General features: G+C 39.2%; 1 long non-coding RNA gene across 16 annotated transcripts in view; it reads left to right on the top strand.

The window, feature by feature from the left end:
* The window catches only part of LOC309612484, a 621,998-nt gene extending 596,204 nt beyond the window's left edge, over positions 1–25,794 (top strand). For 9 of the 16 annotated variants that reach the window (XR_014235167.1, XR_014235168.1, XR_014235169.1 and 6 more), the window contains 2 exons: positions 1,047–20,431; positions 22,523–25,794. This is a non-coding gene — a long non-coding RNA (uncharacterized lncRNA). The remainder of the gene's footprint in view (positions 1–1,046; positions 20,432–22,522) is intronic. The other 7 variants (XR_014235173.1, XR_014235174.1, XR_014235175.1 and 4 more) reach the window with 7 other exon arrangements.
* The last annotated feature ends 682 nt before the right edge of the window (positions 25,795–26,476 follow it).

Here is a 26,476-nt window from a genome sequence, read left to right as displayed (position 1 = left end):
TGCAAATAAACAAATGGTCATGGACACAGTCCCTTCAGAATTAGCCATTTTAAGGGACGATTGAAATGTAGTGGGGATTTCGGGGGTAGGGAGAATACATACACTTAAATGGATAATTTGTCATTACCTGAGGCCCCTATTGGCATTGATAATGTTCCACAAGGGCTTAGAATTTAGAGATAGGTTGAATAAAAATGAACAAGGAAAACACAGCAGTGAGTGTATATAAATGCCATCCAAGGCCAGTGTGATCACTGCTGCTACAAGTACAAATAGCAAACATTTACTGTGTCTTTCTCATGTGCCGGTCAATGGTCTAAGTCCCCTCTATGTATAAGTTATTTAAATCCTCATAACAATGGGAATTATTATTCCCATTTTATAAGAAGTGAAACTAAAGCACAGAAAAGTTGAGTAACTTGCTCATAGGAACATGGTACTAATAGCACATCCAAAGCACATTATTCTGACTCTTCACCATGATGACTACACTGCATCTGTAATGGGAGAACAAAATGGAACTTGCATGAAAAACGTACATAGCAAGTAGGCTGTACATGGTTAATTAGCTTACCAGTACGAATCATTTTAAGGGTTGCCTAATGAATGGTTTAAGAATAATTCCTTTATAGAAATAGTTTGTGTATAAATAGTTCAACAAATAGTGATATAATGCCATGCTCATTGTAATAATGTTTTAGTTCTGCAGGACCTTATTGCCAAATGGTATATACTTTTTATTCCTTCTCTTGAAGAAAATTAATTGAACTCATGAACTGTTGGGCATATCAGGTACTTTAGTCAGTGTACATTAATTTGAATAAAATTACATTGAAGTATTGGGATCCTAGGTTTAAAACAGTGACTTGGATTTCTTAAGGGTACCAGAGGCAACTCCTGTAATCTCTTTTATTCCTGAATCTCTGTGTCTCATTCTGACAAATTTTGGATAGGAACTGTACAAAAGTCATCCTCAAAAAATACGGATGTTCTATTTTGCTGAAGACATTACTTTATAACTATGTCTAAATGTCTTTGTCATCTAGAAAACACAGTAAAAAGAAGAGCCCGAGGATTTGAGAGAAGGTTTGGAACGTGGCGATGGAGGAATAACATTCCTAGGAGAAGTGAAGATACTTTCTCCTCCCTGGTCCACCTGAGCATGCAGCATCTAGTGAAAGTGATAAGAGGATATGGTGTTTGTGAAGTGTACACATGCAGTGACACCCTCACCTTCCTAACATCTACAGATGCCATTGCAGACATTTTTCAAGCCCTCTTTTTACCATACACACAGCTTGGAATACTTTGGTAAGCCTTTTACCTAATTTTTAACCCTCAGAGATGCTAAGGCAGAGGCAAGCATATGGTATAAATGGAATGAATGAAGGCAAATGAGTGCAAAGAGGAGCATTTACCTAACCTCAGGAAGATAGACAGGTAGGTCTTTCCTAAATTGTTGTATAAGTAAAGAGCTATTGGATAGATCTTTATGTGATCGTTCCTCCCTAGTTTTAATAAAATATTCCAGTTTGGGGGAAATTCCTTCCCTTGTCAATAAAATATAAAAAGAAGAAAACTTTAAAATATTTGCAGCCCTTCCTCTAGAATTCCATGCTAATTTTGCCTCTCTCTCTCTCTCCTCTTGATATTCCTTTTCATGCAAAGCATTCTTGTGTATTTCTTCCATTGTATTTTTCATGAAGAATATATAGTGAGTATCCAAGACAAGCAGACAGGATCAAGGCAGAGTTTACCTTTCTTTGTGATGCGGTACCAGACTTTAGATTCAGTGCTCTTGAAGGCAATAGGTGTGTCTATTTTATCTTTATTGGTATCTGTGTACATATTAGGCACACAGTAAATTATCTGACTGTATCAATTAATGAGCAAACAAGAACGGATGACAATAGTAGATGTTTCTGTAAGGTTCTCAAAAAAGATTTAGAGAACATTTTGGAATTCAAGTTAAAAAAATTCACTCAAATGAGATTTTGGGGGATTTCATGTGATTAACTCTTTACATTATCTTGTAGTAATTACACAGAAATCTCTATTTATGTAAACACAGTGAATGCATCATAACACTAGAATAAGTATACAAATACTGCATGTCAAATTAGGTTATAATCACTTTCAAGGGACGTGATTTCCTAGTTAAACAGATTCGTTTACATCTTGTGAAATAAAAAATAAGTGAAAATAACTATATAAAATCAGGCTTACAGCTGGACAGATCTTCTTGGCAATGGTCCAGGCACTGAGTGGGGAAAGCCCCTCCAGCTGAGGCATGCTCAGGACGCCCAGGATGACTTTGCAGGCTCGGCCTGGAGAGGGGTCTTTGGCTGCTGTCCTGACTGCATCCTGTCCCTAGCTACCTATGGGGAACATGGGCTACCTTGACATTTAAGATGAGACTCTCGCTGTGAGGGGGTTGGGATGGAATGGAAACTTGCTCAGTAGAGGAGAAAACAAAGGCAATTCAACATTACACCCTTAGGTAAAAAGCATATTAGAATAAGTCAGGGATCCTCTCACTAAAAGAACAAATCGGTGAAGCTGGCATTGGAATCACAGGAGTTTAGAGTCAGGGTTTGAGTATCACAGATCATCTGGTCCAACCCTTGTAATATAGATGGGGAAAGTGGCCAAACAAGGCAAGGAGCAGTACCAAGACTGAGACCCAGAACTTTTCCTCCCAAATCTGGTGCTTATTTATGACATAACTGAAGCTCATCCTTTCAAGGGAGATCGTTTTTTAAAAGCTGCTCATTTTGATGCATATCTTTAAAAAATACATTTTGCATTGCCCTGACTTAGCTAACACTTCCTGCAATGTTCCCTTATGTTGACGGCAGAGGGGCATATTGGTAAAGCTCAGTTATTACATGGTGTCGTAATATGGTGCCATTCTCTGTGGCTAATTGTGCAGAGAATTTTGCCTTTTGCTAAGCTTTGGTAAGCCGGGTGTTTTTGCTTATCTTGCCTCTGTGTCCCCATCATATTCATCTACTACTTGTTTTTGTTGTTGATAAGAATTCACTAAAACTATTTTTTTTTAACCCATGGATTCTTACTTGGAGGTAGCTCCATATTTCTCCTATTGAGTAAAAAAATCTTTGTTTTTTTTTTTTAGCTTAATTGATACTCATTTTTGTTCAAAATACATTTGTTGAACACTTACTCTATGCCATGCTGTGCATACGTTGGTTTCTTCCCACATTCCATTGGTTGAATTGTCCTGAGCAGGGTTTGGCAAACTGTGGCCTGGGAGCCAAATCTGGCCTACTGCCTGTTTTTGTCAATCAAATTTTGTTGGAGCACAGTCACGCTCATTTGTTTGCATATTGTCAATGGTTGTTTTGTACCTCAACAGCAGAGCTGAGTAATTGTGATAGAGACGATATGGCCCATAAAGACTAAAATATTCGCCATTTGGCCCTTAACACAAAATGTTGCCAGCCCATGATCTCGAGTGTGAACCCTCGATTATCTCGCTGGCTGGATAAGAGAGCCAAATAAAATAGACACTACACTGTAGCTGCCCTGAGCACTACTTACTCACGAGTGTTTGTGGCCAGGAGTCATAACCACGGCACCAAACGATATGGAGAGAACCAACAACATCCTAGTCTTCTGAGGAACACAAGGCTTCTCCAGATTTGTTTAGATTATTTTCAAACCCTGTTCCTAGAGCCATCCCCAATCTGTACTAATACTACAAACTTGTAGCTTTTCCATTACAAATTTATTGTTATTTCTTTTACCTCTTTTTTTTTTTTTTTTCCTTAGGAAAAAGGTAATTAGGCTATAAACAGAGGTCTGACAACTAATTTCAGTCAAGGCAAGATGAATACAAAGCAGGCAGATAATTTTCATCCTGTGAAAGTAAAATAGATACATTTTAATGACATTCTGAAAAATCCATGTCTAATGTTTTGCCTTTGTTTTCCCGCACCTTCCCTTGTTCTCGTGTGATCCCTATTCTTTGTAGGTAGTGACACGTGCTAATTCAGGCAGACTACCAGCTCACTGCCTTGCTGCCCTCCACGGCTCTTCCTCCCGTCCCCACGATTGACCTTTGGGTGGAAAGCTGCTTCTTTCCTTTCCTTGTAGGGGTTTCCCTACACTGAAAAGACAGGACCATCTGAGGGAAAGGTAGTCACTGCCCACCCCTTGAATTTTCAAATTTACATTGACATTACTAAGAGCCAGTGGGCTTAATCTATATTGGAGCTTCAAGAATTAAAGGTTAGTGGCATCCTGGGCATGGGTATGCACTGTGCACGTATTTCTGGGGGGAGCTTCCAACATTGCTGTGTTCTGTCACTCCAAGAACATATTGAATATGCATCTCAATGTCAGCAGCACCTTGAGATGTTATCTCCAAAATTATCACCTGCCTTCTGAAAACCATAACCCTAGACATATTGATTGGTTAAAAGGCAGGATCTGAAGGAATAAGTCAGTGTCTCCGTGGATTATCCTAATCAAATAAGGAGAGTATTAACCTAGATACTCACTGATCTGCCAGTATTTGGTTTGAAATGTAGGCATCTCAAGTAAAGTTATGTGGTTCATTCTTTTGAATATTTCTCCCAGACATTTAAATACATTACCACTAAGCCAGAACCAAGGAAAGCATAAAAAGCATTTTAAGGAATAAATTCAGCAAGTTTCCATTTGTACCAGATAGTAAAATTGTTGACATGCATTATGAGGCATGTGTATTTTTCAGCCTGTCAGGTTTCAGTCACATGCTCAAGATGGAATATTTCAGCTGTCAGGGGTTGTGTAGAAAGGTCTCAGACCATTTAGGTAGTAGCACTTCCTAACAAATAGTTTCCAAGTCACCCGTCCCTGCTATTTAGGCAAGTCAGAAGAAAAGCTTATTTCATTAATTATGCTATAAATGTAACTTCAGTGAAGGGTAGCCGGCTAAATACAAGATGGAAGGGCTGGTAGGGATTCTCTCCATCGAAGTATGGAGCTTCACGCAATTTTATTCAGAGGTACGTCCATTACTAAGGAGGCTATGAGTTGATCGACTGTGTCTAGAATTAACTACAGTGGTGAAAACACAAATTGCAAACCAGCATGAAGTCACAAAGGGAAAGGAGGAAAGAGGAGAAGTAAAAGTCGGGGACTCATACGTACTCTTCATTTTCCTCTAGGAGAAATAAGTATTGGACCAGCTGCCCGGAGTCCAACAGTAATGGGAGCAAGCCTAATTATTGTTAGGCAGAGGGCCTAATGAGAAGTGCTATCCACACAGCCTTCCTTTGTGTTTCCAGTTGCTTCTGTTTGCAGAGGAGTCCGGATTTTTGTTGGAGGCAAATGATTATGTTCCCTCTGCTTGATGTGCTAGAATGAAATATGGCTGTTAAGGAAAGAGAGGACCTGGACTGGATAGTCTCTTGGCCACAAATTTTTTGTGTGGGCCATTGAGGAAGGTTACAATGTAATATTGTTGGTAACAGGGTGAGGAGGCTTGGAGCTAGCTTAGCCACCATATTTGAAACCTTTGGTGGGCACTCCTCTCTCCTTCCTCTCAGGGAATCTTAATTAGAACATTCTCAGTGCTCTCTTTGTCCTTTTCAATGGAGAAGTCTAGCACAGATCCAAATTAAGCTTTCATCCTCACGAGAGAGTGATAGCACTTTTTCCCCTTTTCCTGATTTCTTGACTAATTTTTCTCAAGATTCAGTGTTCAGAAAAATATTTAAAGTTCCCACACATGGCCAGGATGGAATATCCTGATGAAAACACTAATCACTATTTATTGAAGAATCATTCTATGTATTCTGTTATGTACATCTTTGTGTTTCCTATGGTGACATCAGGACATATTTGTTGAGTAAACCAATAATTGTTAAATAAACCATGAAGATATTTAGCTTTTATTCGCATATCCCTTTCAGTCTGTCAAGTGATTCCACAACTATTAGTTCTTTTGCTATTAGAAGATAGTCCCACAACGGAGCACACTTTATTATTCACATTTTAGACGTGAAGATACAGACTTCATGGCAAAGATTTGGCACAGGGTAGGTGGCTAGTAATTGCCAGATTCTTGACGAAAACTCATGACTCTAGATTTGGAAACATACTGCTAAGTTTTCTGTCTGCCTATAAAGTCTTTGAAATCTTTATCCAATGTGGAAAACTTGTTTTCCTTTGGCTTTTTACCTCTAGAGACCCCACATCAGAAGAAAGCCAGTTGAAATCCCTGAAGCATGTCCAAATTGCTGAAAGTAGTGGTGTGCTAGAGGTAGTTCTGCTCATGAGAACCAATAGAGCCCATCTCTTCCCACCTTCAGGTTCACTGGTATCCTGTTGGTAGCTTGAAATGGACCATAGCAGGAGTGTTTACACCTTGGAAATTGGCAAGTGCTACAAATCAGACAGAGTTAGTTGTCACCTCTCAAGAGAGTTGGTTGTCACACATCTGCCAGCACACTCCTGGTTAGAAATCTGAGCATCTAGGCAAAAAACCTGCAGCCAAGTTTCTTGATGCTTAGAATATGTTCCAGTGTGCTTGATTTGTAAGACACCGAGTTTCTTTGTGAAACCTTTTGCGTATATTCTTTTGCAGTCCTTTGAAACTATATGTAGGAGAACATCAGAGTATCTTTTCCAAGAGGGAGAGTGAGGTCTAAGAATAAAATTAGCTACTTGTTTAAGGCTATGGGTGTTTGTGAACATGTGAGTGTGCTTTAAATTACACATAAGTTTAAACAACTGTGTAAAAAGAGTTTTAAAAGTTTAATGGTGCTGAACCAAGAATAGGAATTAAAAATTGAACAGAAAATACGAAACTATACCTTGTTTTTCTGCTTTAAAAAATAAGTTTCCTTCTCATTTGCAATTAAGATGCTGAGAATTTGCATAAAATGTGTAAAATTAGAGATAATTGAACTACAGTAGCTATAAAAGTGGCTCTTCCATTTAAAAAATAAATCAGATGTCCACTAAAAGGGTGTAAGAGCCATTCCCCCTTTCTCCTCCCTCTCCCTTTGGGTCTCTGGTATTTTTCACACTTTTATAGCTGACTTTTATTGCCAAACAATCCGTGGAGTTTGTGGCAGCTCTGAGACGACAGCTGGCCCAGGCAGGCCTGTTAACTCTGGCATGTTAAGCACCCTTCAGAAGATTTCAAATCCAGCCTCAGCACCCAGGTTAGTAGATCAAATCCAGGGAGACCTCAGGGAGGCAGTGGGGGCGGAAAGAAAGGGGATCATGGGGAGTAAGGAAGACAAGAAAAGTCAAAGTACAGGAATGCCTGTAAACCAAACATCAATAGCTGTTTTTGTTTCCCTGAACCAGTGTTTCCCCTGGGAACCTCAAGTGTAAAAGACCCAGTCTGTAAAGGAGTACACCCATGATCAAAGTGGCCACAAATGATGGTCCCAGGCTGATGTTTGTACTATGATTGCAGGAACCTTTCTTCCCAGGATGAGGTACAGCCTCCATCCTGAAGGACCAGCCCTGAGCATCTTCCTGAAGCATGTCTTAGGCCTATTCCCTAAGGATGGCCCATCGCTGAGCTGGGCTTTGCCTGTCTCCCTCTGGGGCCCAGACGTGATCATGCCCTGACCAACGGCCTGCTGTTTGTTTGCTGCTCTTGTGAGATGTTTATAATGTTGAATCTTGGCAGGCACTCTCTTCCTTTTGTCTCATCTGTCCTCTTCCATGAAGGCAGAAGCACTTCAAGGGCAGAGACTGTGCTTATAAGTGGAGCAACAGAGGCAAGGCAGGCTTCACTGTGGTAAAACGTGATAACGAAAATGCCCACGTGGGGGAAGAAATGTTGAATTCTCAGAAGTGACAAAGCTCTCAAAAGTGAGTAAATGAAAAAATGTCAGCTGTAGTTCTATGTCTTCTGATACAGAGTAAAAATCACAATTTTCACAAAATTTTGATAATAAGTAGAAACAAAGATAAGTGGTCTCTTAAAGTAGAGTGAGATCTCCTGTAATAAGCCATTTTATCTGTGACCCTCAAACATCTGCTCGTGCTGTGCCTGTGTGTTATGCGATAGATCCCAGAGCATCTAGGAAATATGTGAAAGATGTGTGTTGATTTGCTTTGACATCCTTTATTCTCAGGAACCCAGAGCCTTCACGATCAGCTTAGTCTGGAGAGACCTTTCCCAGCGTAGTTCTTCGCTGCTCACGTTCCTACTCAATCTACGGCTCGTCTCTTTAAAATAACAAAAGAAAAAAATCCTGCAGTTCCCATAGACTGTCCTCTCTTTGGAAGTGAGTAGCTGATCTGATAATAAGGAATAGGATTATTGATTTAAAAGGTGACCCTTGCCTAGTAGCTTGTTTCCCTTCAATTTGGGGCATCCTGGAGATGATACATCAACTCATAGTATCTATTCTGCTGGCATCTGAGACACCACTGAAGGCCAGTGGGAAACAATGGCAGCAGGGTTCAAATATTCTAAATCCCTGCAAACAACACTCCCCCAAGAGCTGTCTTCTCCATTTTTCCATTAAGCCAACCTGGATGTGCTCCTCATTAGCTACGGGTCTTTCTCTTTTACTTACACCATGGCTTGCCCAGTTCCCATAGAGAATCAACATAAATAGAACATTATTTTTATATATTCTATATTCCACGTGAAGGTGTGTGACTAAAAATTATTCATATTTAATAACATGTATAGCAGAAGCATAATAAATAATGTATATGATTATTTATATAGCCCAACCCAATGTGCCTAGCACATCAAGATGAAGAAGGTCTGAAAGTGTTCTGTGGAGTTGCCTCTTGAAAAATGAGGGATGCAGAAGGGCGTCTCAGATGTGAGAGGATAGGATGCTGTGAATGACATCTGGAACTAGAAAACTGGTACCTGTGGGTGAGAGAGCTGGAATTCATTCTACCATTCTCCCCTTCATGCATGTGAGACCACATGCGACCTCAGAATCTTTCTCAACACAGTGTTCCAAGAAGCAGTTAATTGAGGTTGGCCAGAGCAACAAGGTCTCTTTGGCACTTTTGATACTTATAGAAAAGTATGGTAAGTAATGCTGGTAACAGAATGTGCAAATTTCTGAATTATCTTTTTCTAGTTGGTGAGTAGACTCTCTTGCAAACCTCGCAAAAGATGCGTGCTTTACAGATACCTCACTTAGTAATTTTCTTCCATATACTCCGCCGACAGCTCTTCAGTCTGCTACATGGGTATGTAAAAATACAAAACAAGCATTCATTAAAAGCTAGAAAAAGCATAAAAGAAAGCAACAGGAGTAAAATATGTACCATCTGATCTTCAAAGTTGCTGTTAGTGGACCTCAAACTTGGGTTTCAGTTTTCTAGCTCTCGACTGTCAAAGAATGTCCTTCACAAGCCTATGCAATGACTGTGGCAACAAGGGCAGGGCTCCAAGATGCTTGAGGGCTTTCGGGGGACACCATGGCCCACTTCAGGGCCACCTGGCCTTCACCTTTTCATTCAGATTTCCCTTGTGTTATTACTGAATGTCCCTTCCCATAGGAAATGACCCCTTAGTGTCTCCCCTCCAACTAGCAAACTTTCATCTTAACCTGCCTTCTACTCAATGTAAATTCTATAATTTTTCAAGAGCCTTTTGTGTAATATGGAAACTTCAAGCAGAGGACCCAAGGCATTTTCTTTCATCAACCTGCTTCTCATTTCATCAAAGCACTAAAAAGAAATCCACTTGGCTTTTTGCTTGTCCAGTACTCTACTTATTCTCAAACACATTCAAAAGCCACCTCTCTGATTTGAAGACTCCTCCACGGAATTATGTAACTGGACCAACGGTTGCCAGGTCTCCACACTCTTGCTCCCTCATGTTATTGCCGGGCAGACTCCTGTTTTGCAGACCTTCCTTATTGTGTAAATGGCTACATTATCACTGTGTACGCATTAGGACAAGCAAATGGGCCCCTGAAGGCAAATAAGGGTTCAGATAACCCAGACAAGGCAGCCCAACTGAATTGAGGATTCACCCTTGTTACAACCTTATTGCTTTATGGCACATGAGCCAGTGGAAGGGACAGACGGCTTCAAGTGTGTTTCCACTGATCCTGCTGGCAAATCACAGCTTTATTACAGTAATGAGCCTGACCATATTTCTGTGCTTATGCATATTAGGCACCAAATGTATTTTCTGGCCTGCCAGCCTGTGGTAGTAACTAACACGAGCAATTTGTCCTGGGTTACAGTGTGCGTGCATGCATTAGGTATGAGCATGTTAGTTGCTTTGGGTTATAAAATACTACATGTGTATTTTCATATGCACAACTTAACTGTATGCAAAATAGCTTGGCAATTAACCAACACAACTTATTAGTTTACTACAAGATTATTGCATAAATAATGTGAACTGGGGACAGCCACAATTTCAATTTAGCAATATTAAAAATTTCATAGGATTATTAAATATCTAAACAAAATGCTGACTTTTTTTCCTCTACGGTATAAGTATTAAGGTTCTTTTAAAAATATCCTGATGCTCCTCTCAATTTCATTTCCCTAAATAACCCTGAGTGACACCCTTTTTAGGAGGTTGTGGGATTTTAGACCGTGAATTCCCCCATACTTGTTGTGAACTGACATTTGGCCTTTGACCCCATCAGCTTCCAGGTAAAGGTAAATGGTCATTATTATCATTTCTTCCTCAGGATCATATTTTATGTATGCCACCTATTGGGTCCATGATTATTAAAAAGTGACATCAACGTAATTCAGCTCACACACTAAAAACAATGTGTTCTGTTTCCTCTCTCTTTATATTGACCATTGGAACCGTAAAGCTTGGTGCCGTTTGCTTGATTGTGTGATTGTATAGGAAGTGTACTCATTTGCCTTACTCCAAAAGAGCAGGCCTATGGAAGTAGGTCCTCCTGAAATGTTAATTAAAATGAACTCTTTGTCCTACTGCCCCGGGAAATAAACAAACAAACAAAGTACATGAATAAAGAATTAGAATTGGTGGGAAACCTCTGACAAAGCAATTGCTGTTCTTGCTGCTTCCACACACATCCCTTATTTTAAGTTGTCAGAGAATTACTTCGTTTCCTCCATTCAGGTTGGATTTATGTAAATGACCACACAGGACAGGTGCCTTTATTTAGTCACTCCTAAAGCTGGAATTGTGTTGTACAAGAGCTGATAACATGAAATAACATGAAATAAGTGGGCTTATCCCTTCGGAAGCTTTACAGTATGGGTATTTCTCTTTAGCAAATCCTGCTGCGTTTTTAAGTAATACGATAAAACAACATAAATGTCTTTGTGGCGAAAACTGATTGTTTCAGAAGGAACATGGCTATTTTATTCTTGTCTTTTATCTCTCCTACACTGGAGTTTTGAAAACATAAGCAGCTCCCTGGCCTATGTGTATATATAATAGGCTATTTGCTTATGAACCCCCAAACAATTATTCACGCGCTGAAGAAAGGCAGAATGGGAGGAAACCCCGTGTTGACAGCTGCAACACCCTAAATAAATACAAAACCAAGACAGAAATGTGCTTTTGCAGGCCTGTCACAGTTTAATACGGCTCATGATAGATACTTAGTTCTCTGACAGTGTCCCCTGCACCTTCTCTGGAAAGTTGATAGAAATTACTCCAGCTGAATGCTTAAAGCAGATGTTATCCCATTAATTAGCTCTGGACTCGGGTACACTGGAGACTTTCCCATTTTCAGGCCGAAAGGAATTGGTCCCAGTGAGCGTGCTCTATATCCACATTTAGTATCATCTCATAAACAGCAGTGAACACACAGCAGGCCCTTGATGAAGATACATGAGCTTATTTCTAATTTAAAGTTATGTTGCTTAACCTTAATGTAATTGGTCACCGGTGGCCAACTGTTTGTATACTGTGTTGATGACCAAAGAGATGTAATAAATTATAAAACTCTCTGCTTAAATGGAGGGAATGACTGTTTTGTTAAAAGCTTTGCATGTAATAATGGTAAAATAATTACACCTCAGGCCGAATAACTGTGAAGCTGTTAATACAACAACAAGAGTTGTCCTCGGGATAACTCGGTTCATCCCCATTTAAAACAAGCACATGAACCTGGCTCTTGTATTTAGCCAAAGAGTAACATGGAAGTTCAGTTTCACAGTGATTAAAACAAGTGGGTAAGTCATCCTGTTATCTTATTTGGGGGTGATGGTAATGGGTAGTGGGGTGGCTGGGTGAATTAAGATAGCCGGTAGCTATGGTGAACTAGGAAACAAAAAGCACAAATAATTCTATCCTGTACATCAGCTCATCGTCACTGCCAGAAACGTCTTTAAAAAGACTTGATTAGCTGGTAGAATAACTGGGATAATAATCAAGTATGAAAGTAATTGACACAACTTTAATGTTTAATAATGAATAGCATGCCAGGGGCAAAATAAAGAGAAACTGTCTTCTTTTCGGAGAACAGGTTCTGACTTCAAATTTCTTAGGCCAAATATAGATAACAATGATCTGAGGCTTGCGAACTACAATTCCAGGATTATAGCTAAAGTTATAAACCTGGTTAAAATGAAATCACATGATTAACAATATTCAATCTCTCGTGAGTAATGATACCCATTCCATAGGTTTTCTACATGTTGCTGTTGAAAGTCTACTCCCCCTTTTCTCTCAAAGCCTTGTGATTTTAGTTTAAAATGCAAGCGTGAAATAAACATATCTGTGCTTCTGTCTGGATGTGCTTTTTTCGGTCCTGGTTGGATTGTGTTAACTAGATTCTGTGAAACAAGTAGGAAAAGTAAAGTTTTGGCTTTTCTCGAAAAATAGTCTTTTTCTCTAAATATTTGCATTCTGAATTTGGATCACCTCCAAAAGGGTACTCATTTCACAATAGAGAAAAAACATTTCTCTCCCTTCTTACGTTACATTTCTTAGAAAGACCTTCCAATAATTTAAACTATTTACAGTACCTCTAAGTCATTATTTCCCCTGACTCCACTGAAATACCCTGAGACACTATTTACGGCTGACTTCTGAGTTACCTCACAGGATCAGTTTACAAAACGGAGACTTCACCATGTGAAAGTCATTATTTTGTTTAACACTACTTGCAATGTTAAGATTTTTTTTTTTAATTTGCCACTTTCATACAAACACTGCCGGTACTGGTAGTGTTAGTTATGAAAACCCCAGAAGCTCAGATGTGAAGATATGTATCTCTCCAGAGCCAATGTGTTAATATTATTTGAGGCTAACTCATAAAATCAAAGATGCTGATGAGAAAACAACAGGAGAATAAACAGGATTTTTTTTTTCCTTCCAGAAGGAAAAAAGATCCTATGACATTAGCTATTCTGCATTATGGATAATAACCTAGAGGTTTCTAAGCAATAAGAGGACAGTGGGCCATCCCATGAAGACCGTGCTCACTGAAGCTATAAAAGGGCAAGTCCCCAAGTCTGTATGGAGAATACTTGTGCTCTGGGAATAACTTCAGAGCTACCCTTCTTAATAGTAAAAATGACTCTATTGCTGTTCCAACTAGAAATCAATGTGGCTCACAATTTTAATAAGGAACATGAATCTGAAAACGTGTTTAGTATCAGGTTATATAAACACACCCTAATGAGATACCATAAAATCCATCACATTAAAGGCTGGTTTCCTGCAAGGTATATTAGCTAAAAATGCTCCATATATTAGGTCACTCTACAACAGTACCCATAATAAAGCAGCTCTGTCAAGATAAGATGCATGTTTTGCCCCTTAAAACTGTTATGTTTTGCACATTTTATAAGGTTCCTTGAATACATGAATAAGATAAGTTATTCCCATCTCTTTCTTAAGCAATCTCAGAAATGGCTATGACCTGAAATTGGAATTCTTGTAAACACCCATCCGAAGAAAATGTGTGCCGCTCTGTCTTAAAGAGACGGTACATGTTTAATTATCCCAACTTCTTCCAGCAGAATACTATTAACATGCACATTAGCATCATCTCATTGGTTCATCCTGCCGCTCCACCTTAGGGGCAGCAGTAGGAGCTAATCTTATTGCTCCCATGCGCATAATAATGAAATTTGGTCCTGTCTCAAGGCAGCGTTCTTTGGTCTAAAGTACAGCTGGAGACATTACTGTTCTGGAAATTTTCTGACCGATTCCCAGTGAAAGATAAAGAAATAAAATAAAATATACTCCCAAACAACAATTATGAAGCACATTGTTTTACCTTGAGTATCCAATAGTAAGTGATTGAATGTACGAATGACTCCATGTTTGAATCAAGACATGAGTGGAAACTGAATTCTTAGATATCTATGTCTTGTACATACAAGAAGCACATGCCATATATAAACCCCGACAATCAGTGTATGCCTATGAAAGTTCTGCTTCTGAACACTATCTTCAGCTGCGTACGGGTAGGATAAAAACAAACTCAAACCATAGAAAGCCCCCTTTCTTCATTTCTTTTTCATCCGTTTTCCAAGAAACAATGACAAGATCTCATAGAATATATAATATCCTTGCCTTTTTGCATGCAATGTCGGAAAGCTCTAATAAAAAAATATGCATACATCGCAGAGCACACACAAAAATACATGTGAATTCAAGGCTACTGAATTAAGAGAGGTTGTTCCAACATTTCCCCCACTGTACATTATTTGTATTCAAGGTTTTTGAAATGACATTGTAATCTGATGATGCACCAGCCTATTATATTGTCTAGCAGGACAAATATCCTTGCGTTTTCTCTGTAGAACTAACACAATTTTTCCATGTCAGAGGTGCATAATATCCTGGCGGTCATAAGGAATGATGCTATTAATCCTCTTGGGCAATCTCCAGGTCTGATTATTAGGGAAATAAATTTGCATGCTGCATATGAGCTAGGTGAATCACCGAGAGCACAAATTATATTTCCTGACAGCAAGTTAGAGAATGGAGCTGTGTCGCTTTTTTATCTTTCCCCCCACCCCTCTGAAAGCTATAGAATTTCAATTCATTACATGAGATTGGTTAGAATTCAAGTCTCTTTTTAAGTTGATATTAAGTTGAGTCTGTTATCTCTGCGAAGTCTGGTAGGTTCCCCAGAGTATCCACCTAATCACTACTTAAAAAAAATCGAAACGTATAGTTAGTGTCATGATTTAGGTACCAGAGCTACTTTATTTATCAGCACAGAGTGAGATAATTTCAATTTGAGCCTCCATAGCCCTCATGAATTCAAGTGACTTGAAAGCTTTTCACCCCAGCTCCCTTCCTCCCGCCCCCTTTTGTTGCCAATTGTAGTCATAGTTATTCCAGACACCTTCCTTGCTACCATGCCAAGAATTGCACTGGGCTCGTTCCTCTATCGTAGAGACCTGATTCCAGCCAGCCTTGTGCAAACAGCCCCCAGTTCCTCTCTCCACATTTGACCGCCTTCTCTTTGCCAGCAGTACTGCCAGGCGTGTCTGCATTCAATATCCATGATGAATGTATTTTTATTATTTCCAGGGGTTGGCATCTGAGAAACCTTTTTGCATTATTAAATTTGAACAGGGAGAATGATAGCAAATAAGAGCATAATAAATTGCTTTATGTCCTAATGTATTAATTAAGCAGACATTTATTATAATGGTTGTTTTATAGACCCATTGTAAAAATGTATGATTGTGCAGTGATGTTCTTAGCCGGAGCCACATGCGGTAACTCGGGTAGATGGGTTATGACGTTTGTCAGATTGGAAGGGGTTCACCAGGTCTAGTCTGCAAATTCACAAGGAAGCAGAGAAACTGGCTCAGGTGTGAGCTCGGGGAGGTAGTATTGCTATGTCTATGGTGCAAGCAAGGCAACAATCCTTTTGTTATTATTGTGGTTATGGGTAAAAATAAAAATATACATTCCACATGCAGTAAATACCTTATGTTGTACAATTTTGTGGTTTATAAAGTACATTTACAGATGAATGCACCACAAAAGATATAGCAGATTATACAGACTTCCTTCACTTCAAAAATGTGTATTATTACTTTCGTTTGAAACAGAAATAGGTGTACATTTCAGAATAGTAAGGATAATGCCAAATCCAAAAAGCAGACAATTTTGGAATATCTAAGAAATAAATGTTTTAGATTATATTTATTTATTCAGAGCAAACCCAAAACAGCACAGCTCAGGGGTTTATATCTTGGCCTTTTGATTACTTTAGCCATGGGTAATTGTCAGAAAAACAATTCTTTCTTTATCTTGCTTCTTCACAGTGGGATAAGTGATTCATCTAAATTGCCAAATAAATAAATGAATAAATAAAAGATTCCAGAAAGTTCTTCTATCACTTTGCTTTCCCATGCAGTTTTGGTGCAATCATTCTCAGAACAGAAATACCTCTGAATCACAGGTGTGCTCTGCAGGCACGTGGCTTGGGATTTTGCATAATCAGGAAATATTTTCTACATTTAAGAAAAGGAAGTAGCAGTTGGAGAGAATTCAGAGAAAGTCTGTGGGGAGGGATACTGGGGGGGGGGGTCTCAGGGGTTGTTTCCTGTCCCTCACATGGGGGCTATCCTTGGCTTTAAATAGTAGCTCTTTTCAGCACTGTGGACTTTAACTCCTGCCTAATACTGGACACTGAGGCTGATAATAGTGGTGATTTGTAACAAGCTCAGTAAAGGACATGAGGTTAGATGCTGAAAATGCCTAAAACCCGTTACTGCAATAAAGCAAACCAAATCCATCCCCAGCACCATCCTCAACTCCTGTCTACAGGAATTCAGCCCTCTGGCCGGCTGCACAGCAGGCGCCAGGGTGATTAGGGAGAAGGAGAGATGCGGAAAGGATGAGGCTGAAATGTACTGATCTTTGAGCACATATGAGAGGCTTTCCAACCATGGAAAAGAACTATAGAGGCCATGCAAGGTGCATCCATGAACTGGTAACCAAATGGCATGTAACCCAGAAAAATGCTGCCTCACTCTGCATGATCTGACAACTGTCATTCAATTCCTTGAAAATGCATTAGTTTGTCAAGTACCTTTATATTTAGAAGGTGATAAAATCTGAGTGGTCTGAGTTTGTTGCTCTAGTACCAGTTGTTGGGATATTATGTGTAGATTAGAGAAAAAATTTCTGTTCCTAAATGGCAAGCATCCTGCTAGACACCTTGTTTATGCTATTTTCTGTGGTCTGCACCACAGCCCCTTAGCCTTACATAGAGCAAAGGGGTGTGGGGTTATTTCCTTCACATTTGAGGGTACTGAGGTCTGAGCAGTTAAGTCAATGCCCAAGCTCACAGCTAGGAGGTGGTAGAGTGGTGTTCAAATACGGTTCTGATGCCTAAAATCTCTTGTTATTCCTGGGCTAATCTTTCTCCTAGAGAGAGGGAGACAGAAAGAGAGGTAGAGGTAGAGATAGAGGGATAGAGGGAGAGAGAAACAAGGAGGAGAGGAGGGAGGAAAAGAAGGAGAAAGAGATTGAGAGAGAGAGAGAGAGAGTGAGTAGAAAGAGTATTTGAGTCTTCTCATGAAAGAAGAGGGAAGGTAAGTGCGATCTAAAATATTCCTGTATTTTTTCACACGTCCGCTCCAAACTTGAGACTGGGGGCTCTGTCTTTACATCCCCAAGAATCACATGTAAACCACTTCTATTTGCTCTTGAGAACGGAAGGAAGGAACTTAAGGTTACATGGCTTCTGGTCATTGCCTTTCTCAGAAGATTTATCAGGGAACAGAGTCTGTGAAGCCCCATGCCTCTGGATTATGCTGTTTTGACCCAGACAGGGTTAGGCGTAAATTAAATCTCGATCCTTTCCTAGCTGTTATGTCCTAGAGGAAGCCATTTAATCTATTTGAGTGTCCAATTATTATTATTATTGTTATTATTAATATTATTATCCTTAATAGACTCAATTGTAAAACTTCATGAAGCACAGTAAATTCTCCCAGGTCTCTGGTCAAAATGCAAATGTGTATAGTCCAGACCATAAACCAGGCAGAATCCAATCCTCCTGTGTCATTATCCACCCAGCATAAAAGCAGTGCACTGATTGGCTGGGCCCAAGACACTGAGCATAAAACCAAAGCCAGGAGTGGCAGTGATTAGCCTCTAGCACTGTGATTGCGTGCAACTTGACGATGCATTCGATTATAATCATAGTAATTTCCTCGCCTTACATTTGTCCTGGCCTGTGCAGTGAACAAGAATTTTTACTTCAGTGCCTTCCCATGAGTCCCATAATTACCCCAAGAGATAAACGATACTTTTATTGACATTTTACAGATGTGGAAACTGAGTTTCAAGAATTTGGAATGATCTGCCCAGTGCCACCAATAACTAATAGAACAGGAATGGAACTCAAGTTTTCAGCTTCTCATGGTACTCCTTTAGGGACTGAAATTTTGGATATTGAATCTTAAGCTGAGATGTTTCAAAAAGAGAATGGAATATTTTCTACCAAATTATTCGGCCGGTGTAAGATACCGGAGAACACCATGATTTATGTAGGCTCTGAATCCACAAGGTAAGTTGACTGATTTTTATCTTTAAAATTGTTTCATCTTAAATTAAAAATTAAATTATTAATTTAAAATTTAAAAATCTTTTTAAAAATTACACAATTAAAACAACACTAATACCACTTACGTTTATTACACAGGGCGTGGATTCCAACCATAGCATACTTGTCCTGAAAGCAAAGGCTAGCTTTTCAGGATTTTGCCCAGGGCCCTGGCATCCACTGGGGAGATGTCAGTCTACTGTTAGCTTCTGTGCAGTGACCTATCATGACAAAAAAGGAATTTCACACAGCCCAAACAACTGACAAAACAGCTCTCCTTTCAGGGAATACCTAATATTTTCTGATAAGCAGCTTATGCTAGTTTTCTTAGCAAGTAGCCCGGAAGCTTTTCTGTCTGTGGCATTTCGAGATGTGATAAGTTGAAGGGAAGCCCTCTGACCATGCCAGAGTCAGGCAGGCCCTTTTTCGTTCAGGGGACAGCTCTTTGGAAAGATGTAAACATGTGGCAATTTGAAAATGATATAAAGTAATTGATCACAGAGACAGCCCAGAGCATGCATTGTTAACAGAAACACATGTCCCTGTTTATGGAGTTGTAAACACAGGAGTGTGTATTTATTGTTGCAGGTGGAGGCCGAAGCCTGGGGCAAGATTAGGTCCAAGCCTTGTCACTTTTGCACATGGCCATGCATAAAAGCAATGCACTTATTTTAGTAGCAGCAGTTTCCATTGGGTGTTCAAAGAACAAGGAACAAGGTTGCTAGAGGGTCCCATTCCGCAGGGTCTCCACCAAGCCACTCTCCTTCCAGAACTGAAAAAAGTGAGATGCATTGAGCAGAGCTTGCCTGTGGGTGCTTGCTGTTGTGAAAACCTAGGGTTATGCTGTCAGACCACTCAAAGACAAGGGGTCATGGTCTCTAGTCCCTCTCTAATTATACACCTAAGAAAACTTAAGTAGGTACCTTATCTCCCCTCATGTCTGAGTACCAAGGGCTTGGTCAGGCTCTGGTAAACAACGAAGAAAATTCTTTGGGGAGATTTCCAAGTGGTTTACAGCCTTTGCATTGCAAAGAACACTATTGTGCCTATAGAGTTTGCTTTCATAAATTTGGTTGCAGGCTATTTTGAGGGAAAATGCATCCCATCTTCCCTTTACCTTGCAGGTATTTGGTAGCTATTAGACCACATTTTAAAATGAATTGTGTGCACTGATATTAAAGAAGGTTAGCCTCTCTGAGCTGCCACCAGTGACATATGACTACAGTGACAGACAGTCAGCGGTATTCAAAATGAATTAATCAGAAAACACAGCCTACTTCAATGTGACGTTTAGAGGGAGGAGGAATAGCTACTTATTTACCAAAGGGATGTCACTGAACCATCTTTCTATCTGGAAATAGCCTATGGCTACATAATCCTTTCAAACCAGCAGTGGAGCGATAAACTACACTCAGAGCCAGGTGTTTTAGGCCAGTTCCCTCTTGTTCTCTTCTCTTATTCCTTAAGCTGGCCTTGGTTATTTAATTTTGGGCAAGGTCACAAGATGAAGTGAGGGTTTTGGGAACCTTCCACAGGGACTGTGGGGACACAGAGATCCTTTGGAGATGGAGGCATTTCCTCTGATCATTCTCAAAAGTGAACACACATAATGTCTCAGCAGCCTGGAAGGAAGGAAATATGGTAATAACGGTGATAGTGCTACCTTAATTTTACAAATGTGTAATGCTAATTATGTAAACAGTCGAGAACTTTGAAATCTCTTCATCATGTGTGTCCTACAATGGAAATATTATGCAGTCTAACTCGACATAATACAGTAATAATGTTATTTCACGCAGGTTAGTTGACAAGCATGGGCCAATACTGTCTATCAAACAAAACTGTAGTGCCAGGTAATATCTTGGCTATAAGTAGAAGAAGAGCAACTCAGAGTCTGTTTATGTATTAACCAAGGCATCAGACTCAGGCCACTCCTGCAGGTATGTCCTTTACTAAAAATTATGAAAATCTTCTGGACACCAGGTGTCTTAGTCAGCTCGAACTGCCATAACAAAATACCACAGACTGGGTGGCTTAAACACCAGAAATTTATTTCGTCTAGTTCTGGAAGCTGGAAGTCTGAGATCAGGCTGCCCGCAGGACCATGTTCTGATGAGAGCTCTCTTCCTGGTTTGTAGATGGCCGCCTTCTTGCTAGGTCCTCATGTGGCAGAGAGAGGGTGTGAGAGAGAGCAAGCCCTCTGATGTCTCTTTTTATAAAGACACTGATTCCATCATGAGGATTCTACTCATGACCTCATCTCAATCTAAGAATTATTTATAGAGCTGGATATTTGATGCTCATACCATCCCCCACCTCACCCCTCCTTTGCTCATGAAACTTTTATTTCAGCTTCAAGTATATTTTAATGAGTTCTTGGAGTTGGTTCTGTTTTTTGATAAGAGTTTAGGAAATCATCTTGCTATAACTCCCCAAATAGTATATGCCCTTCACACTTAGATAAGTGAGATGGATACTACACAAGTTTGTCATGAAGAGAAGCCAGCTACTTTGCACCCAGGTACAGTTAGACTTGGTGAAGGCTCATGGAATGATTATGACACTTGTCCCAAAGACAAGGACTGTGCTTCTAGAACAGATCCGAAATAACATGTGCATTTTCATTAAAAGTCGCTGGAAACTCCTCCTTTCTACTTAATACTTAACAGACTCATTGTTTTTAACATTCCATAATAGTCGCAGTTGGTAAAAGTATTCAAGTCTCAGTGCCAGAAAGGTCTAGGGTTCCAGTTTGAAACCAAACTTATAGTAGCGATATCTTTTAGATTCCTGAGAGCAACACCAGTGATTTTCTTCATGCAGTAAGGAGTATTTCAGATGAGTTGTGGAACTAGAAATGCCTGCAGCCCTTAGGTGATACATGTCTAGATGAAAATCAAAGGTGAAATTCTTTTTTTTTTTTTTTTTTAATTTAAGAAGCAGTTAAAAACCTGAGGAGTTTATACCACTGAAGAAAGAGATTATTGAGTAATTACCAGCCAGAACTGACATCTTAAGAGCTCGGTGAAACTTAGAGGCTGAGTCTACATAGCATAAAGTGAAGAGAATATTTGGTAATTATTATTTAATTTGAGCAATCTTTGCTAAGAGGTCCTTTTACAATTAATTAGGCTTCATTTAAACACAATTTCATAAGTGGACCCCCAAGTATCACCTCAGGAGAAAAATGCAGTACCAGTAATGTTACTACATCAAGAAATATCATAATGGAATCTCTGACATGGCACAAATAATTATCCATAACCAAAACAAAGCAATTCTTAATGTCCAGAGTATCAGTCCTATATTTCTCTCTCCCTCTCCCTCTCCCTCCCCCCACTCCCTCTCTCAAAAGAAAGATAGAAAATTTTCCAAGACCTATACAGAAAAAGTGACTTAGTAAAATGTTTCAAATAATGTAGATTAATTTTGCTGTGTGACTTGAACTTAGAAAATGCTGTTAAGTAAACTTCTCAAGGATTCATCAAGGAGTTTTTCTGCAAGATTGTGGTACAAAGAAGACCTGGTTTGGAGGTGATGCCAGATGGGAACATAATGTACACTTATATCAACAATTCTCTTTGTATATTTTAATTCAGTTCAGTTTATTTCAACTACTTGTAAGGTACACATGTAGGTGACACCTGTGCTGACACAGACACTGTGCTTTCTAGGTAATGACCTTCTGCTTTACAGATAGGAACCAAATCTTAATAGACTTTGTATCCCTGGAGCTCAGCAATAATATTCAAGTGTAAACGTGTGTAGTTTGTTCAGGGAACACAGTATAGACTAGGACTGGACATTAGTGTTAGTGTAATAGGACAAGGCACCCAATGATAGAGGGTCTTGAATACAGTCAAGAGAGTCTTAGACAATAATGATACAGAAACCAGAGAATGATCCTATGGTAAAGACTTCAGTCCAAATAATACCCATGCCATTATCCAGTGCAATTTGTCCAGTTGGCAATTTTGTATATGTAAAGAGTGAGATAGTAAATATTTTCTGCTTTGTTGTCTCTGTTACAGCTACTCAACTCTGCAGCCATTGTAGCAAGGAAAGCAGCCACATACAATATGTAAGCAAGTGGACTAGGCTAGATTTAGCCCGTGGGCCCTAGTTTGGTGACTTCTGATCTGGTTCAATGCTTGCTGTTTTTCAAATCTTCTGACAAAAGACCATTTGGCTGAAGTCTTTGGAATGGCGAGAGCAGTCCTTAATGAATAGTGTTATTGGTGTTTTTGATCACACATACTATATATGGATCAAGAAAAAATAAATGACAATATAACTCAGAATTCACTGCCTATATTTGTAATGTTCAAGTTGAATTATAGGAATATGGATTGCGTGGTGAGTAAATACTGCAATGATCCTACCAAAAATAATGTTCAAACAAAAAAAAAATTGAATTTCAGTGACTCAGGGAGACTAATTTAAAGTCAAAATATCAAGAGACCACTCAATTCTCCTGAGAGTTCTCCATCCACTTCCAGATGACAGCACCAAGACAAAGACAAGCTGAGTTGGTTGATCCACGCCAAGTTTCCTCACACGTGAAGACTTGAGTCACGTGAGGTGCCTGGTCAGAATCTAAGCTGAGCCTGCTGCCATCTTTGTTGGCCATGAAGAAGTGTAAACCCCGGACTGTATCCAGCTTCGGAAGCAATTCAACTACTGGCAAGAGTTTTTCGGAAAGCAGTTGTGGCCCTCAGAGTCAGTTGTAAACAAACATCTGGAACTTCCACCTGCTTCCAAATACCATTACAAGACTTTGTCACATTTGAAAAGACAGTGATGATGATAATAATGACCCAGCAGGAAACTGGCCGTGACCCTTTGGGTGAGTGAAGATTGGGTGACAGTTCCTTTGCTTCTTCTCCTCCACTGGCTCCCTTCTGCCCAGGTGTGATTTTTCTCTCTGTAGTGGTTTTTGAGTATTTGAATGGTAGGTCACACAACTTCAAGGCTGTTATTTTCAAGTTTTAATAATGTTTGGCAACTCACTTCCTGTTTCTCAGCTGACAACCTTGCCAAAAGCATTCCTTGTCAGGTACTAATTTGGCTGACATGACGACCACTTGATCTAAATTTTTGGTGTGTAATTATGACTCAGAAGTGAGTAATTTTTTGATATCCAGTGGCAGTCAGAAAGGTGGGTATTTTACTACCCACTCATTAGAGATTCTCCAGTAGTGAAATGTCCTGAATTTTGATCTGTTTGCAGACAGAAGAAAAATCTGACTGCTCAAATGAAAAGCAACTTCCTGCTTATTTTGGCAGCACTTACAGGGTGTATTGAAGTTTTTATTATAAACTCGCTCCAGTGTTTCATTGTACCTGCAATATTAATTTTGTATTGACCAAAGTCTTATAAAATGACTTCTTTTTTTAAGTTACAGAGATCTTACATTTAACTTAGAAAATAGTTGAAGATTTTTCAGTTATTAAGGATTTAAGAAATACTAGATGTCCTCTGGAGTAAATCTTAGTACTTGAGAATAAAGAGCATCAGTCTTTCTCTGAAAGTGCCAGTCTTTTTTATGTAATTCTTTTCGGTGGATACCTTTGGGGTTTATACAATTGTTCATTTTATTTTCCTACCAGAAGAAATAACTAGAGGTATTTTTGGTGAGAAATGAAACTGATCACTGAACCTTGAAGCACGCTCATGTACCCATTTATTGGAAGCAGTACAATAAAAACTAAAATTTGTGTTTTTTTGAAATTTTTGTTTCTACTTTTAGTGGCAGATATCAACGTGTTCCTTAACTGCAAACAGAAAGTTGAACTAACATTACATATGCTCACAGATTCTTTTCTTCCTTTCATAATATCCTATGATTAAATCACGACTTTTTGCTACCGTTAGCCAAATACATAATATAGAATTACCTCTTTATAATAGTTTCATTATTCAGGATTCTGTGCCCAAAGATCCAGTTTAAAAGTGAAAAGTAATTATTTAATTGATTTAAATAAATTATTTTTAAAATATTGAATTGAATAATTCTGTATTCGTTTCCTGTGGCTGCTGAAACAAATTGGCACACTCTGAGTGGATTAAAGCAACATAAATTTATGGTATCATAGTTCTGGAGGCCAAAAGTCCAAAGTCTACGTTACTGGACCTCAATCAAGATGTCAGCAGGGCTATGCTCCCTCTGGAAGCTCTGGGGAAAAACCCATTCACTATGCCTTTCAGCTTCTTGTGGTTGCCAGCATTCCTTGACTTGGGGCTGCATCACTCCAATTTCTGCCTCCATTGTCAGACTGACTCTTCCTCGTGTGTGTGTGTGTGTGTGTGTGTGTGTGTGTGTGTGTGTGTGTGATCTCCTTCTGCCTCCTTCTTACAAGAATACATGCGATTGCCTTTAGGGTTCACCTGGATAATCCAGGGTAATCTCCCTATCTCATAAAGACCCTTAACTAACATATTTGCAAAGCCTATCCCTCCTTAGTTGAAGAGTCTGCAGCTAAAAATACCATGGTGGAGTTTCATCATTACAGTTCCATCTTAGGGTTCTATAGGGCATGGACTGCAAGTAGTAAAGAAAATGACTCATTTGAGAAACTTTAGTTCTTCTCAATAACTCATGTAAGACTTGTACTTCTACCTACCTATTTCTGAAGGGGTTTGAGGCAATTAATCAAAAAGCATAAGCAATAAGGAAATATTAGATATTTAGAGGTGACAATAGCAACTTATATTTCATACTATACAAATATTTTTCGTAGTACCTTAAGCATCGTAACAAAACCAAACCTCTATGAGTTAGATGCTGGTATATCCATTGTGAACATGAACAGTTTGATGTACAGAGAGGTCAAAAACACACAGCTGGAGAACGGCAAAGTGAGATTCAAACCCAGGAATCTGGTTTTAGAACCCAAGGTTCTAAGCCAATGCTGCAATCTACCTGCCAAGCTTATCCCCTTCTACAGCTTCTATCCAAATCTTCCATTAGTTAGGAACTTCCCTCTACCTGCTCCTGCCTTTAAATCCGTACTTATTTTCAGAGCATACTTTACACTTTCCTTTCTTTAACAGTTTCTGCTGTTCTCAACTGGGAGTGAGTTTTATTTTCTCCAAACCCCTGCAAAGATTGTGCTTCAATTAGCGGGTAGATGATATTCTGTCTTTTATGGTATATATACTATATAAAAAGTATATATACTATATTCAATAAGTGTCTGTGGTCAGTTGAAAAATGTACCCCCCACCCAGACATCCATGTCTTATTCCCTGGATCCTGTGAGTTATCTTGTATGACAAAAGAAAAAAAAAGAAAAAGAAAAAGAAATAGAAAAAAAAAGGCTTGACATGGCTGGATTCTCTAATTACTTAGGGTCTCACTGAGCTGAATCGAGGTGTCAGTTATGATCTGGGGTTAGGGGTCCTCTTCCAAGCTTACTGGTTGTTGGGAGAAATAATTTTCTGAGTTTGTTAACTGGGATCCCCATTTTCCTTTTCCTTGCTGGCCGCTCTTAGCTCCTAGAGGCACTCTTTGTAGTTATGTAAGAAATTAGACGGTGAAAAATGAATTTGCTGTTCTGCGGCATATGCGTATTTTAAATTGTGACCAGTGCTGCAAAATTGATCTCCAAAGTTTCTACAACAATTTTAACTCCCACCAGCAGTGTAGAGGAATCCCCATTTCCACATACCCTCACCAACCCTTGATACTAATCAAAGTTTTTATTTGTATTTTTTTCAATTTTATGTGTGAATATGATATCTTACTATGGTTTAGGGATTATTCATTGGTAAAATAGAGTTTGGAGAGTTTTAAAAATATTTGGATTCCAAGTAACTTACAAGGTACTGGACTACACATTCTCTGCAGTGTGACAACTTGTGGACTTTATCTAAAGTGGTTCGATTTCCTGAATACTAACCTCTTTACTCTTCCTTTAGGGTCTAAGAAACATCCATTTCTCTTGATATTCTTTTTTATGTCTTTGGGTCTTCTATGAAGTCA

The sequence above is a fragment of the Balaenoptera borealis genome (assembly GCF_965194805.1).
Source record: "Balaenoptera borealis genome assembly, chromosome: 15".
Lineage (NCBI taxonomy): Eukaryota > Metazoa > Chordata > Mammalia > Artiodactyla > Balaenopteridae > Balaenoptera > Balaenoptera borealis.
Note: the sequence above shows the minus strand (reverse complement) of the source record. Positions and strands in the feature narration are given on the sequence as shown.